Source organism: Suricata suricatta, chromosome 1 (genome assembly GCF_006229205.1).
Source record: "Suricata suricatta isolate VVHF042 chromosome 1, meerkat_22Aug2017_6uvM2_HiC, whole genome shotgun sequence".
In the NCBI taxonomy this organism is placed as follows: domain Eukaryota; kingdom Metazoa; phylum Chordata; class Mammalia; order Carnivora; family Herpestidae; genus Suricata; species Suricata suricatta.
This window is the reverse complement of record NC_043700.1, coordinates 172,867,077-172,884,844: the sequence shown is the minus strand read 5'-3', so window position 1 is coordinate 172,884,844 and position 17,768 is coordinate 172,867,077. Positions and strand designations below refer to the sequence as shown.

General features: G+C 34.4%; 1 non-coding gene across 1 annotated transcript; it reads left to right on the top strand.

Moving 5' to 3' along the window:
- Positions 1–1,177: 1,177 nt before the first annotated feature.
- On the top strand, positions 1,178–1,280 carry LOC115303341. The gene has a single exon (XR_003913986.1). It is a non-coding gene; the product is annotated as a U6 spliceosomal RNA (small nuclear RNA).
- The last annotated feature ends 16,488 nt before the right edge of the window (positions 1,281–17,768 follow it).

Below are 17,768 nucleotides of genomic sequence, written 5' to 3'. Positions count from 1 at the left end.
TGTTCCAATAGTTCATATAGTTGTTGTTTGTGGTTACATTTTTTAAGCATGCAGGATTCTGTGTATTGTCTAATTTTTCCTGTATATATCAAAATGATTAAATGGTCACTGGCTGATGATCATGCATTGGTTGATATTTTGAATGTAGACAAAATTTACAGTTTATTAATACATTCACTTAGTAATGATGTTTTATTCTATTGCAATATATTACTTTTAAATATATTTCAGCTTACTTTCCTGTAACAACTTGTGTATTATTATTATTATTATTATTATTATTATTATTTTAAGTTTGGAAGAATTCACTGTTGAAGCCATTAGGGTTTGAATGTATGATTCCATTTATATGATCTGGAAAAAAGCATAACTATAAAGAAATAAATCAGGGGGCCTGGGTGGCTCATTGGCAAAACATCTAACTCTTGATTTCAACTCAGGTCATGATCTGACCATTCCTGAGAGAGAGCCTTGCATTGAGCTCTGCACTGAGAGAACAGACCATGCTTGGGATTCTCTCTCTGCCCCTCCCCCATTGTGCATGCACTCTCTCCCTCTAAAAATAAATATTAAAGAAAAGAAATAAAGCATATTATTCACTGTCAAGAATTAGGAAGTGGCGGATGGGATTAAACTGTTGGAGATAAGAGTGATTTTGTTGTAATAATGGAAATAGTCTATGCATTGATTGAGATAGCAGTTATTTGGCTGTATAGATTTAGTCAAACCTTTGTGATCTACACTGTAAAAATGATTCTTTTTTTGTGTGAATTTTCATCACTACAAGTGGTTTATAAAATAATGCATAGTGTGATTATGCCCCAGTGTTATACCCCAAGTAATGTTAGTTTTAAAAAGTATATTCAACAAGAAGAGAAGTCATTATAGAAAGAAGTGTTTTAGAAATGCTGGATTTGAAGTAAACAAAAATGACATTTAATCTCAGCTTTGCTTTTCAACTATATCTCAGGTGAGTTATTTGACCTCCCTCAGCAATCTCAATTTAAAGGAAACATATCTATACCCTCTAGCTCCTGTAAGAACACCATTAAATAGTATTTAAAAATATCAAGGGCAAAACGGCAGAATAACAAATGTCCATCAAAATTAAATATGGCATGTTGTTAATTGTCTTCCATATCTTCTCATCTTGGATAAGAATGTTAAAAATGCATGCCTGCTTCAGCAGCACATATACTAAAATTGGAACAATACACAGAAGATTAGCGTGACCCCTGTGCAAAGATGACAAACAAATTAATGAAGCGTTAAAAAAATATGCTGAAAACTCCAGTGAGATAACCTTTAAATTTGTAATGGGATTTCATATAAAAGAAAAACTCTCTTTTTCATTGGATTCAATTAGGTGGATTGAAGTTATAAAATGGAATATTACTGGTTAAGAAGAATTTCTGAAGAGCAATGAAATAAGACCTTATATTCCTTCATCATTCTTTCAATCAGGACATAAAAGTTCTCTGCCTAGCACCCAACTTAATCCTATTATGTAAGTACCTGATCTATATATCGTTCGAATAGGAGGGTATTCTTAGATTTTCCTGTCACTGAATGTTTCCACTTCGGAAACCAATCTAACCAGATTCTTACTCTTTTGTACCTCCTACAACTATAGTGATATAAAGTAGACCAAACTTGGATATAGACACGCAACCAAGCTATCAGATTTCCCTTGAATTTTTTCTAATTATTCAACCCTTTTGTTGATTACAGGTGCCATAAATATTCTTCCACCAAGATTTTATCCTTTTATTTCATCCTGGCAAGTATTAGTTTATGTTGCCCACAATAATAACCTTTTTATATACTATAGTGAACAAATGCTATTGCCATTAAGAAGATTATTATTTAGGTTGATTGGGAAATGAGACAACCTGCTTCACAAATTATAACTGGTGATCATATGTCAAGTAAGTGAATCTGTTAAAAGAAAAATGAACAAAAGGGACTTCCACTTGATCATGATGATGTTTCAAACATCAAACTTACCCTCACACCTTAAAAATAGAACAAAATCAAACAAAACAAAATACAAAATATGTGAAATAATAGTTTTCAGATACTGAACAGTTATGGAAGACAATGATCCTTGCAAAAAGAAAAACAAAGGTAGTGAGCATTGCGTGTCCCCAATACGGAAGTGTAGAGAGAGCATACTCAAATAGAACCCAGCAATCTCTTTGCAGAAAAGTGGGAGTGTCTGAATTTGTGAAAGTCAAGTGGTCTCAAATTAATGGAGTAGAGGGCCAGGAAGAGAGCTGCACACAAAGAGAGCATAGAAGCAAAGAGAGTTCCTCTCAAGTCTTCACTTGAGTAATAATAAGTGCATGTATATGAGAAAAAGCTCTAAAACCAGGGAAAGGAATATAGGAAGAATGTGGCACAAGGCCAGGAGTAATTTTTGTTCCAGCCAAAATGGAAAGATCTCCTAAAACAAGGGGCATTAGTAGAGATTTCAGAAGGGAATTGCTTAGTACTGGGGCATAATTCACTCTTTATTAAATGCTATTTTGGAACTGCCTAAGGAAGCTTAGACACAAGGCTGGAAATAATGGACTAAATTATTCCCAAATAACTGCATCACAGAATTAAGCCTCAAAACATTTAAAGAAACACACACACACACACACACACACACACACACACACACACCTCCAACAGCAAAAACATAAAATTCTCAATTGCATTCAATAAAATTACGAAGCATGAAAAATCAGAAAATATGACTCATGATGAGAAGAAAAATCAGTCAATAGAAGTAGAACTGGATTTGACACAGATAATAGAATTTCAAATATAAATGATAAAAAGCTATTATAAATGTATTCCATATGTTCAAGTAAATGAAGGAAAGCATAAGCATGCTAAGGCAAAAATCAGAAGATATAAAAAGATCCAGATCAAACTACTAGAGATGAAAAATGGAATATCCTGGGTGGAAACATATAAGTTCAAGAGGAGATTAGACATTGCACAATATTAGTGAATTTGAAGACATAGAAATGGTATCTACAAAATGCAAAACAGAAAAAAAGACAGAAAACTAAAATACACAGAGAATCAGTGAGCTGTAATAAAATATTAAATAACTTAATGTATATATCTTTAAAGTCTCACATAATTATATAAGTCAGCTGCTTGGTAAGTTGAGGGTTGTTTGCTCTAAAATTATTTCAGTTGAGATGACCTATCTCTGGTCCACATGATCTCTCATTTGCCAGTGGGATAGCCCAGGCTTGCACAAAAGTGGAACAGACCCAAGAAAATGAACAAAAATGTGCAATATCTCTTAATGGATTTGGACCAAGATCAGTGCCATTTCAACTTTGTTATTTTTTCCAAGGCAAATCCAAGGTCAGCCTGGATTCAATGAGGTGGGAAAATGGACTCCAGCTTTTGATGGCTTCACATTGTAGGAGATGTTGGCACAACAGGAAAAGAGTGAGGGAATTTTTTTTTTTACAATCTATCTATCATATATGTTTTAATAATAATCAACAAACCTGCTATGTTGAGCAATACTTTACAGTCTCAATACTATTCTCCAATTTCTGTTTCAAACAATAAATAGGTAGTTCAGACATAAAGAAAAATTTTGGTCTTAGTAATATCGTTTTCTGAGGGTTTATCTTGTGAATACATTTCTACTTTGAGTAATCACACCTCTTTCTTCATTTTTTTCTAATATTTCCTATTCCTCTTAAAGTGTAGTTGGATGCTGAGATACTTCTTATTTTCATAATATCTAGTAATATTTTAAACTGAAATTGTGGGTCTCTCAAACAATCATGCAGCCAATATTTGATTTTGGGAAGAATTAGAAGACATTCTATTTCCTTTTCTAAGTGAAACCACTTTGAGTATAAGACACTATAGAACTGAATTGCCTGAATGATATACAGCATGCCAATGGAACGCCATAGTGAGCTAATAGTTGTGACTCAAATCTCTAAATGTCAGACACTCTAGGCTTGCTTTGAAAAGCTCCACATATGCTATCATTCATGCACTATACAGAGATAGAAGAGCCCAAGAATTTCCTATAATCATATAATTCATTCTCTTTATCTAAAAATAAAGTCAGTTAGAAAAGGAGTTTGAATATTCAGAAGAAAATAACACATTTAAAGCCATAATTGGTTCTTTATTAGGAAATTATTTTCAGTGAATTGGTATAACATTTTTTTCATTGAATAATCTAAAATGGAGAAAGCTGACAATCCATGAATAGTGAATAATTTGCCAATGTGGGAGAATTAGGAAAGAGATACTTTAATTATTATTTGACCACAAATTACTTCTTGTTTAACTTTAACATATCTATGTTCCAAATGTTTCACTCTAATTGCACCTCAGGGACTAATGTATCTAGCTAGACTCACATTTCCAACTGCCAGGTGCAGAGTGTGGTGGACCTTCATTTGTTTAGCTACCCTTTGCCTTTGAACACCCTCTCTCTTTTGTTAATTGTCCAGTTGGTGAATCTTATCTTCCCAAGGCAGGAAACAGAAAACTTGCATTGCCAGACTCATGTAAACCTGGGATTCATGCATATAACTTCGGTTTCACCGCCAGAGGAACTAACAAAACAGATTCAACAGTGAGTAATATGAGAGAATAAATCTTCTAACAAATGCATTGTAAAATCCATCTGGTTCTTCAAGGGAGACAAAAGTGGAGGTTTTGGCTTTTAATTTGTATTATAGGTGCCTGGAAACAGTGACAGACGCTGTCATTAGCAAACCTCACAGGTGCTCGGTTGGGCTGCTGTTTAAAGTGCAGGATACCCAGTTAAATTTGAATTCCATACCTATAATAGTTTCTTACTATACACATGGCTCAAATATTATGTTACTTTTACTTTTCAGAAAAGAAGTAATCTGTTGTTTATCTGAAATTCAACTTTAGTTGGTGCCCTGTATTTTTATTTGCTAAGTCTGGCAACGCCATTGCGTGGGCGCTTCTGACGACTTAGCCTCCGAGTAGATTCATACTCCTTCTTGAGACTCTGTGAGCTTCCTAAAATACCTTTAGAAAATTGCTTTTGGCTACCTAGAGTTTATTTTATTACTTAGTGAATAACGTGGTGATGACAAAGACTCTCTGATATAGTACCGAAGGAGCCTGAAGAGTTACAGAAATAGAAATAGTTTAGAATAAACTTTGCATGTACACCCTACTTGGCATTTCCCGAGGACAAGCAAAATGCCCTCTTCATCAAGGCAATGGGAATTAACAGTTTTCAGTGAGGCTAACATCATTAAGAAAGGGTGGAATTGCTGTCCTTTGGAAGCCAAAGATACAGTTGGTAGGTGATGCCTTGAAATTGACTTTATGGTTTTAATGGAGATGATGAACTTTGAGGTGGCAGAGGCTCATGTCACTGTGCCCCTGAAATGTACTTGAGCAATCATACCCACCTGGCCACCACTAGTGTTAAGCACTGCAAAGTGGGGGTGGTAGTTATGTAAATAGGTTTCAGAACTAGGATGGCAAGCAGAATGACCCCAATCCACCGCAATCCTTGGCTGTGACTAACTTAGCATTTGTACTTGGCACCAAAGGAAATGGAGCCTAAAAATGAATCTCTAAGAATTATCTTTATGCAAAGAGACTAGTTTCATTATCAAAGAGTCAGGGATTTATGAAGATTTCTAAGAGGCAATATGAAAAAAGGAAGTTTGAATGACCTCGAGGAAGTCTGGAAAAATGATGCATAAACATTCTATAAACCTCCCAGCTAGTTTTCTCCAAAAGCATCTGTAACTAGGGTAATGGAGCCCAGAGAAGAGCCAAGTACACAATATAGTCAGTGACTGACACTGATTCTGAACTAACACGAATTCCTAGTTTAACTGTTCACAACTGCAGTTTATGGGTTTTTGAGGGTCAGGTGGTAAATGGAGTTTGGCTTAAATGTTCCTTAAAATGGCATAATTGATCTACATACTCTGTGGTTATATCTCAATTTCTAATGTATGCTTAGAAGAAATAGAAGAAATTTAATCAGCAACTGACTGTATCCACATTAACTTTTTGACTCATGGGATGGTATAAACAACTATGCAGAAATTTATGAAATCAAGACTGCATTTCTGATAACATATAAATATTGATACCAAATGGAAAACTTGAAAAGTATGCTATTTATGATTCTGTTCTATTCAAACCTTTATAATTCTGGGATTTCCTAGTTTTTACTACCCAAAGGATACAACATAATTTAATTTAATTGACAGCTAAAACTTCTAATTTCAGACTTCCTAGCACTGAAATAAAAAGGAAAAAAAAAAGATTCCTGTGTTGGCTGGGTAATTGATTTTTATTATCAAGTATATAGACTTTTTGTGAACCCACTCTCAGACGAAAGGTTAGAAATGACCATGAAGTTCCTTTGAGATGACTTTGAGTAATTTCATGTCTTTTGGAAAAGTTAATGGATAGTAAAAGCATCACAATAAATGTAAGGTAGCCAAGAACTCCCTTCGGAAATTTAGTTTTGAATCACCTTTCTAGGTAAATAACATTGACCATCTGAGCTACTAGCTGAGAGCAAAATGAGCATGCAATATATATTGAAAAAAGTAGTCTCAATATGAACTACAGTGTTTTAATCAGTTGAGAAATAGGGAATGTGGTATCTATCTTATTATCTATATCTATCATCTATCTATCTATCTATCTATCTATCTATCTATCTTATCTAATTCATTTATGTCTCCTTCTATCTATCTAAATGCTTCATCTATCCTTCTTTAATTCTTCTTCTGTTTTATATGGTATCTATATGGCATAGATGTTACCTTGATTTTGTCTGTAAGTTAAAAAAATCAAGACTCAGCTTTGACTGGTCTATAAGAGAAATGGATATTACTCAGAAGTCTTGAACTTGAAGATTTAGTGACTGAATTGACTTCTTTATAAGAAATGGTCATCACTTTTTATTTATATAAAAAATAGCTGTGTTATGTTTGTTTGGGTACATGCTGTTATTTGGAAGTTTAAATAGGGAATAAGTGTGATATTGCACATACTAGTAATGTTTGGCCAATATTAAGACTTGGACTCTAATGGACATTTATGGTTTGCAGTGGCCTAATGTCAGTAAACACTCTGTATTTGAAAATAATCCTCACTTTGAACTTTGCCCTGCTGAGTTATAAGTCAAGAGATTTACCCCTCCCCCCCCAAATCCCTTGCAGATCAAATGCAGGGTAGTGATGTATGTCCTGCTAGGCGGACATACTGAAGACTTGGAGGTGAGTAAAATGAAATGATGATCACAGGAGAGATAATGAAATTTTAAAAATGTGCTGATGAACATAACCTGATTCTTTGAGGAAGGCAGGGATGAAACTTCTGTGTTCATTCTGAAGCATTATCATTACCAAATCAGAGTGATTAAGGGGTGTATATAAAGAAACTCAACAGTAACATTGACTATAGACTCTGATCCTGTAGGCCTTCAGAACCTGAAATGTCCATCAATGTAGGTTGTATAAGCAAGTTAGTATCTTTCTACAAAATTTTTAATACTATTGTGGATTCTGTTGTTTTATATTAAGCCAACTGGTAGATCATTTATCAATATGCAAATTTGACTTATTCAAAGATGATTGTACTAAATTCTCTGAAACTAACTCATCCTCATGAAATTGCCAGATGTACTAATAATGGCACCAAAGTTTGAAGAAGCAGGGTCTCAGTTTTCAAATTTTATATTGACTTTATCTCCTTTGCTGTCCTTCCTACCAATTGATACAACTTGAAGATTCCACATGTTTTCTCATAAAAATAAGAGACCCATGTAAGAACTACCTAGGAAGGTGTTTCAAGTTATACACACACAATAATATTTAAAAATTCTTCCCATAGTTGTAAATTAATGCTGGGGTATTAATACTTCTTCAGTTAAATAATATAGTCATTCTAAGTTTTGTATTCCTTTATAGAATTTGTTTTGAATACTAGCCCTGCCACTCATGTGTTCACTTGGACAAATTCTTTGTAAATCTTTTTACTATTTCATCAATTCAAAAATAGTGATAATATGAAACTCAGTGTACCTCATAGTGTTGCAATAAGAATAATGAAATTTATGACTGTATCAGCCAATTAATGCCTAAAACCTAGAAGGAATTTGATAGACTCCTCTTCTCTTTCCCTCCCTTTGCTCTTTTTCTCCTATTGCCAACATCTTTCTTCTACATTAGTTTTTTTCTAGAATATTGCACCATCCTCTTTGTTGTTGGTGGTGTTTTCTCTTCATTATTCAAACTATAATGTCTACTATTGAAAAAGCTAATTAGTTTAAAGTGAAAGTTGTAATCATATTTCTCTTTTTGTATTCCAATTGTCTAATAAATTATAGTCGAATTTCTCTTCACAGTTTATCTCCAAAACATGGTCTTATTTTAAATATCCAGATATTTCTCTCACTACTTCCTGATCCAGACCTTAAACATCAATTTACTTTACTCCCTGTGTTTTTTCAATTTCTCAATTGTTTTTCCTTCTTTACCTTCCTTCTTTCCAGGTGCCCTTAAATTTTGTCTCTCACAGATCTGCCCACTGTCAAAGGCAGACCTTTAGGAACCCTTTCTTAAATATCAAAAACCCAATGATTCCTTATTCTGCCTTAGTCTTTTTATTTTTTAACATTAAAAAAAATTATTATTGAGAGACAGAGAGAGACAGAGAGGGGATGGGCAGATAGAGAGGGAGACACAGAATCTGAGGTGGGTTTCAGGCTCCAAGCTGTTAACACAGAGCCTGATGCAGGAATGAACTTGCGGACTGCAAGATCATGACTTCAGCCAAACCTGGATGGTTAACTGACTGAGCCACCCAGGAGCCCCAGTTCTGCCTTAGTCTTACACTGCATTATGGCTATTTCTGACTTTGACGGCCATATCCATTATCTTGCATTCTACCTTTGGTTTTCATTCACATTTTGATATTAAATTTTTAAAAATCTTAGACTTTCAGAATTGGACAAGATTTTAAAATTATCCAATCCTATTCAAAAGTAAGCAATCATTGCAAATTTTGTATTTAGACTTGAGTACAGAACTCCTCTGTAATCTGAGAACAAAGCCTATCTCAACAATTATTCTGAAAAACATGCCTTTATAAATGCAAATGAAAACCAGCATTCCCTTTACGATATATAACATTAACATCACACTTAGGTCCTGTATTAATTATATAATCAATTAACACTAAAACATCAATTAAAAATACAAGATGCATCACTTTTTCTGAGTACTCAAGCAGTTGGTTTGTTGGGCCCCAGGTAGAGAAGTACAAATTTTCTCTATTAAATGTCCTCTTGATAAAGGCATAGAAGTTTCTTGAAACTAGAAGCCACTTTACAAATAATTTAGAAGATAATAAATAAAACATTTTCATACACATATTAAAACTAAAATAAATATAATTCTGATTAAAGATTGAATTTAATTGTATACACTTAAAATGTATTAAACTGTACTTTGAGAAAAATTCAAATAAAACCAAATAAATATGATTTTTATGTTACTCAACTCACTCCTCTTGAAAAGTTAGTGGCAAAACACTTTACTACCTATACCAATGTACTGAAGGTGGTTGTCTTTCTAAATCTTCCCACTAGTAAGTCTTCGGTGTACTATAGTACCATACCTATTTGAGGGATTGAGAAGGAACATAATAGTGTGTTGGCCAGTAATATTTTAAAGTTACCTCTAAAATTTAAGTACATGGCTGCCTGAGATGCTTTGATTTCAAAAGTTTACAGCATTTATAACTCTCAAGCATTCTCTATGTGCAAGATTTATTTACTCAGCCTGGTCAAAAACAACGCCTGCCAGTATGTGCTATTATTTTTGATGAGGACAATAATACAAATGCTTTCATTTGAGTGAGCATCATTTCTATCCCTGATAAATTCCAAAGCTCCTGGTTATTAGATCCATTTAGAACTTCCCAGGATTCCCATTTTCCAGGCTAAATTGCAAAGAAAACTCATAAAAATGGAAATTCATAAAAGAAATAACATTCATCTGCCAATGTTCAATGGGGAAAAGTTGCTTGGCTAGCAGTCTAAATACAGGAAAAAACATTTATAATATTGTATGTGGGCTATCCCCATCCATTTATGTTGAGGACAGGTAAAGGAAAAATATTCCAGGCACTATAGCAGAGATGCAGGAGGCTAAACATTTTTAAAGGACTGAATTGACATTAAAAGTGAACTGAAGGACTTTAAAGGCTTATTTAGGTAATATTTTAGGTTATTTTAATTAAATTAATGTGGCTCTGGTTTGAAACCTTCCCTAAGGATCCAAATTGGACACAGATAGCTCATCAAGTTGACACTCTCTGATTCTTTTTCATTAACGAAAGCCTGTGTATATGCTTTAACTGTCATCTGATACTCCTTCTGGAAAAGTGCAATTAGGAGGGCAGAGTAGCATATTTAGTGCTTAAAGGTCTGCCATGTAAAAGGGTGACTTAATTTTTCCAGCATGACTCTGGAGAACAGATCCAGGACCAATAAATTGCACTGAGAAGGCAATCATGTTTGGTTTAATATAGAAGATATACCCTTGGAATTGCTCATTAACTGGGATAATGTGCCTTTCAAGGTCATAAGCTCCCTGTCAAAAAGAGCTTAATATGTGTAAGATTTTTATAGTTTTGAATTATGTGGGGATGGCAAAATTTTTTTAAGGCAAACTTTCAAAAATCTACTTTCTTTTTTGGCAGGATTAAGCAAAATATGTGCAATTTTAATGGATGCCACAAAACACTCTGATTTCATAAGCATCAAATATCTTTTTATTCACAATTTTAAGAAGATTAGTTTTAATGCAATGTTCTTGAATTTATACTGAGTGGGCGGGGGATAAAAATTTGGATAATGTTACTTTACTTTCATGTAGTAGCCCAATTTATAATTAAGACAAGATGAAAACTAACATGTTAAAGACATTGTTTTTATATGCTCAATTAGTTGTAGTATTCTAGGTATTTCCGATTGTCTTATTATGACTTGCAACATATACACATATAGAACTTCTACATTTACTGAAAGGAACTTGTCATGTAGACCTTCAAGGAGATGGACTCAGAAAAGTAAAAAGAATGATAACAAGGAAATTATTAAAGATTATTATTCTCCCTTAGACTTTAGTATCTTTTTATTTTATTTTATTTTTAAGAAGTTAATCCCTTAGAGCTCAATTTCTCCTTTAACTTGGTGATTCTTTGATATTCTAGAACTGGATTCCATTTTTACGTGACTCTTTGTAGAGTTGAATGAGATGAGAGAAGGATACATTTGATTTTTCCATGAACTGGTTTTCATCAAAAGAGAATGACCATTGATGCATTTACTAAAAAAAAAAAAAAAAAAAAAAAAAAATCCCCCCCAAAAAAACCACAGAAGAAACTTTGATCAGAAGACCAAAGAAATAAGGAAGATTAAGTGTAGACAGACTTGCCTCTGGAGGCAAAATTCTGACAGAAACAGCAGAATTTTCACAGTGTTGTACATACTTCACCCTGATCAAGTTATTTTTTTGTGTGTTAAAATCAGTAAAGATAGAAAAAGGAAAAGATTGATATGGTTAGATGTCTTTTTGGTAAATCTAAATGAAATCAAAAGCAGTGATACCGGCCATTTCATCAAGGAATAAAATGTAAGAATTGGAGGAATTAAGACTGTGACTTGTTCATATTTTCATCATTTTCAATTGTTTCTTCCTTTAAAATAAAAAACAAATGATCAGTGACCTTATGAAATGTAAACTTTCACTTTGTAACTTCACAGTGACACGTTTCACATGATCAGATCAGCCATGGAATTGTTTGTTCAGGACAAACTTCATGAAAGAGGAAGAGAATATTTTTTAGGACAGAAGAAATGTTACAGATAATATAATATTCATTTATTTGTTTACTGACTTAACAAATACTTCTATAGAATATACTCTGTTCCACACATTTTAAACATACCTTTACAAAGATAGTGCATCTCATACTCCTAACATCCCCTGTGAAGTAGGTATTATTTTTAGTCCCATTTTACAATTGAGAAAGTAAAGGCACAAAATGATTAAATAACTTGCTGCCATTCGCAGTCTAGTTAGTGGCAAGGGTGAGGTTTAAAGGCAAGGAACATCTTCCTCATTCTACAGTCCCACCTGTCAACCACTACACTGTGTCCCTTTATGATACATAAGGATACCTCGAATTTTACTGAAGACCATTAAAAATCCAAAATAATGTTTACCCACCACCATTAGTTACAGACATTTCCGACTAATTCACAAGTCCACTCTCCTTCCTCTCAATGCCCTGTGGTACATTGAAAATATTAAAATTAGTCATTTCTTTCAGAGATTATTGTGGAAACCATCAAACACGCTGAGACAAATGCCAAATTTGAGGTGGAAACAGATGGGAGTTTGACAAAAAATATTAATAATGTTATTTAGAGACCCGCTTCCATAAACTATCTGGATTATTATTTTTCCTCCAAAGACTGTAGTAATAGCATATAGGTTTTCCAATTTTATTGTGGATAACATAAGAAATAATTCTTGAAAAACTTATAAATTGGTTAAGGAGACAGAATTTAAATGCTCAAATTCCTAAATATTACACACAATGAAAAATTAAAAAAATATTTACAAAATTTATGCCTGATTTAAATGTTCTTGAATTTCCTATTGACCTAAAGAAATAAGACTTTATATGCTGTGTCTTGTGATATGATATTTAGATGTCTTTGAGGCATGCCTTATGTTTGCATTAAATTCATCATGAATTTAATGAAAGAAAGTCAAATGATTAGAATCACTTTTCAGGAAAAGTTCATTAATTTAAGTTAGCAATACAGACAAGTAAATTAGTAATATAGATAACCTTTTTAAGTTTCCCAATTCAGTTTGAGACACTGTATAATGTGCTAATTTTCTGAACTTGCAGTAAATTAAAGAGGAGGTATAGGAATTCAGGCAAGGTAAAAGTATATTTAATGTATGTGGAGAAGCTGAAGATGAATATTATATCTTTTATTATTTCACTTTGTATTAAAGCCTCCTCATTTGGTTTTTATCAAAACTATGCATCAGTTACAGTATTTTTTGCACATCTTATTATTTTACGAGGGCTGCCATCCAGTTTGTAACACTATACTGGATGTCTCACACAACAGAATTTATGTTCTCATAGTTTTGGAGGCTGGAAATCCAGTGTGAAAGTGTTGGCAGGTATGGTTTCTTCTGAGGCCTCTCTCCTTGGCGTGCAGATGGAGACCTGGCTGCATCCTCACATGGTCTTTCCTCTGTGTGTACACATCCCTAGTGTTTCACTGCGTATCTGGTCAGATTTTACTAGGAGTCCCTCTAATGGTCTCACTTTAGCTTAATCACATCTTTAAAGGTCCTGCCTCATCCTGAGGTCCTGGGGGTTGGGATTTCAACATAAGAATTTGGGGCCATAGGGTACAAGTCACCCCCTAATACAGTTTATCTATGAGTGAGGCTGTATTCAAATTTTCTTGCTGATAATGCAAATGGGAAAGAAGACATGAATCAGGGTTTTCAAGATGCTTACAACATAACACAAATACATATTATGCATGAATCACACACCAGTAGCCGAACTGGATTTGTGGAGCACCTTAGTATATTGTAGGTTTGGGCTATCCTTTTAGCTATGGATGATAACTGTACATGATTTAGGGGAAGTTATTTGTCATGTTGATGCATGGCCACTGAAACCTACAGGACATTAAATCAGAAGACATGTTAGCCATGTACAAAGAAGAATAACTTAGGTGACAAAATACCAGAATTACTAGAGAAGTTGTAGAATTTCCATATTAGTTTTTCAAGATCACAGATCTACCCAGGAAGCTTTACATGTTTATGAAATCTACAAATTATCTCTATTACACCCTCTTTTAGACCCTCTGAACATTTGATTATATGAATATCCATGTCCATTGGCAGCACTCAAGGTTTGGACATTATCAAGTTAGTGTTTGAATAATGCTAAACTATACCAACTAATATGCTATTCTAGTTTCTTCTGATCCATTCTGTTCTCCATATTGTCACTAAAATAAAAGTTCACTGACCTGCTTGGGAAATTCCAAAGACTCTAATGTTTGCCATTACTGGAGCTAAAGTCTACCAGACATTTGGTTTTACTTTATTTTATCTCCCATTGACTCAGAAATTTAATGCCAGCTTCTAGCAAACCAGTAACTTCACTGTTCTTAAAGCAAATCACATTAGTTTGACTTTTGTCTTTCTTTTATAGCTGCTTCTATACATTTTAATGCATTCCTTATTGCCTATACCCATTCTACCTACATTTTATGGTGCAGGGCAAACAACACCTCTTTTTAGACATTTTCCTGGATTGCACTGATATATGGTCTATTCTTCCAAACAGATTGCCTTTTATAATATTATATTTTGTGGCACAAATTAATGCTGATTTTATAGTATCTTGTATTAATAACTTCTCTTATCATCTTTGCATTATTAAAAGAGTTTGGAATCTTAAAAAGTATACTTTAAAGTCACAGACATGAATTTTATCACTATCCCTGCCAATGCTGTGCAGTTTGGTGATGTCCACTTCATAAATGATGTGATATCCACATCATTTAGAGAATGATGTCTGCTTCATCTGGCTGATTGAATATATAGGATCCCACAATGCCTGGCACGTGGTAATGTCCTTTCCTGTTATAGGTTATAGTCTATCACTTTGCCTTCGTTTCAATTGCCCAAGATTTACTTTAGTTTAAGGTTTTTGTTTTGATTTTGATTGTTTTAGCACACAAGTAGCAGACATTTTAAACTTATTTTCTTTGATATGCTGTTTGTATCAATCAGATGCAGTCTGGAAAATTGTCCTACTATTTAAATTAAATTAGAAAGATGTTAGATACAAGATATATGTTATAGAAGTGTTAGAAATTAGATGGGCTTGAGGAACATAAATAAAACGAAAGGTGATGTTACCTAGAACATTCTAAGAGCAAGAATTGCTTACTATTCCTTAGGCATGCAAGAGTAAATGAGAAAAAGACAATGGTCTCAGTCTATCACAAACTGTAGGAGTCAAGGAGCTGGAGATATGGGTGACAGAAAGTAAACTAAGACCCCACATTTGCCCTGATGGAAATTCACCAGCCACAACTGCTGGTGCTGGGGCCAGAAATTAAAGACTATATTTTCTTCTTTCTATTTTCTAATTTCAAGCAAGTACCTCCAATGGGCAGTAATTAATCAAAACCCAGCTGAAAGAGAATAAAGGGAATACAAAATTTTTAGGATTTAAGTGTGGCAGGCATAGGCCATTGTCAGTTTGCTAAGGTTATACAAGAGTAACAAACAGCCCTAAGGTATCGGTGATTTACAACTTCCCCGGGGTATTTCTATCTGTCACAGGCTGGCAGCTGTGGTGTGGCTGAAGTTCTCCGTGATGTGCCTTCCATTCAGGCTGCAGGTGTAACTTGGATTTGCTGTGTCCCATTCTTGGTACAAAGTGAAACAGCACGATCACTTGTGGGAGCAAGATCGCCATGGCAGCACAATGGCCTATAAAACCTCTGCTTTGAACTAACTGATGTTTGTCATTTGAACTGGCCAGCAATGTCTTATGGCCAAGCCTCACATTGTGGCTGGTGAATTTCATTCTGCGCAAAAGGAGGCACTGAAATATACATGATTTGTGAAAAGACAGAAGCTTCTCTCATAGGTAAGCAGAGGAGAGCATATTTGGAAATGGCCACTCTATGTACCAGTCTATCTTCTTGGTCACAAATATTCACTTGCCTCTTTTTTTCCCTCTTCCTGTAAAGTATATGCAGAACTCTTCCTCAGGAAAGATCGTCTACGAGCCCCTTTCCATCTCAGCAACGAGCTAAAGACACAAAATCTTGTAATCGTCTCCACATCAGCTAAACTCAGCTACATTAAGATTCTTATAACTTTAAAAGAAAAAAGCTAAAATTCGTCCCCCAAACACTTAAGATGCATTGATAAAACAGGGATAACATGGCAACGTGTCCATGTGGAAATAGGAACTGGAGGCGTCCAGCAGTTATTTGTCTAAAGACATTATAAAACCTGGCCCGTGATTTGGGGCATCGGGAGTGTTTCTTGACGAAGCCTTAGTTCCGGTTCAGGAGAACACCCAGTGCCCCGTTGTCAGCTCTTGACTCCCCTCTGGAGAAGCGCTTTCTTTAAGACTAAAGGTTATCTCCTCTTAAACTATAAGTTATTGTGTAAGACCTAGGAGATTTTCTTCAGTGTTCATTCTCCCATGGAGAGTTAGCAGCCCAAAGGTTATTCTACATCTCGAGCAGTTTTAATATATTTTAACACAGGCTGGTCTTTTTTGTTTTTTTGGAAGTATAATTCACTCAGTGACTTTGCCAGCTTCATATTTATGTGACCCCCATCTGGCTAATTGTCTTAATAACCTGATCCACATTTTTTTGAAGCATGCTTCTCTCTTTAAATTACAGTCTAATTTATTTGTATTTATCAGTCTTCAGGGTAAATGCCACACCTTCAGTCTCTTTACTCTGAGACATTTTGCCATCGGAAAGAGTTTTAAGGGTGAATTAAGAGTGCCACTTGGTTTTCCTTTCTTTTTACTTTTAAAAAATATTTTTTACTCATTTAATGTGTTGTTTTTTTTTTTTTAACAAAGTCACCAACAACCGTATCTTGTATTTGGTCTTTTCTCATGACTGAAACTTAATTTATCTTTTACTTATTCCATTTCCTGCTTTGCAAGCATGGAATTTTCTGCTTTTCCCCTTCTTACCAACCAGTCAACGCTTTTCTACGTGTTCTACGTTTCTGTTTCTTCTAAGAGCTTGTCAAGTATACCTGATAACAGCCAAGTCTTATTCATTACTACTTATTCCAGCTTCTTTAATAAAAACTCATTCAGCACATTATCTGCCCTAATTGTCATAGGCGGAATTTCCACAAAATATTTTGCCTCCTTCTAACGTGGTGCGACCACTTTCAAATGTTCAGTAGCGGTTTTGATCTTAACTTCCTCCTAACTGCACGAGCCAGTGTCACAGAGTTTAGGCTTATCTTATGAAAGAAGCCCCTCATTTTCAGTACCAACTTTATTCGATGTGCTTCCTTTACAACTCACCTGTCTTTGTGGCTTATAACTACACTGGTGTGTTTCTTACTCATGTTGCATGTTATCAGGTGTGGGTTTCATGAGCCTTAGTTTCATATATTTCATCATTCTGGAACTCGATACAAAAGAACTGGCCTATTTGAGACACACTACTCTCATGGTAAAGGGCAAGTGCCAGAGAGTTAGCAGAAATACAAGGTTGTTAGTTAAACTTACACTTGGAAAGAACTCGTATGATTTCTGTCACACCTGACAATGGAATCATGAATTATATTCTTCCCACAGGCTTCATTAGTCACATGGCCAAGAGAAGGATACATCGTTTCCTTTCTTTTCTTCTTCTTCTTCTTCTTTTTTTTACAAAGAAAGGAACATAAAATTCTCAGAGCAAAAATGTAAAATTTTAGAAGAACATGCTGTAAGAAGGTTTTTGAGGCCCTGAGTACCAACAGACAATAACTGGCACTGGATTTAGAAAAAAATTTGTATCAAAATTAAGTCTTACCAATACTGATTATTTTGCAGAATACTTCGGTGAAACTCCATGTGATTTTGTAATTGGAAAACAT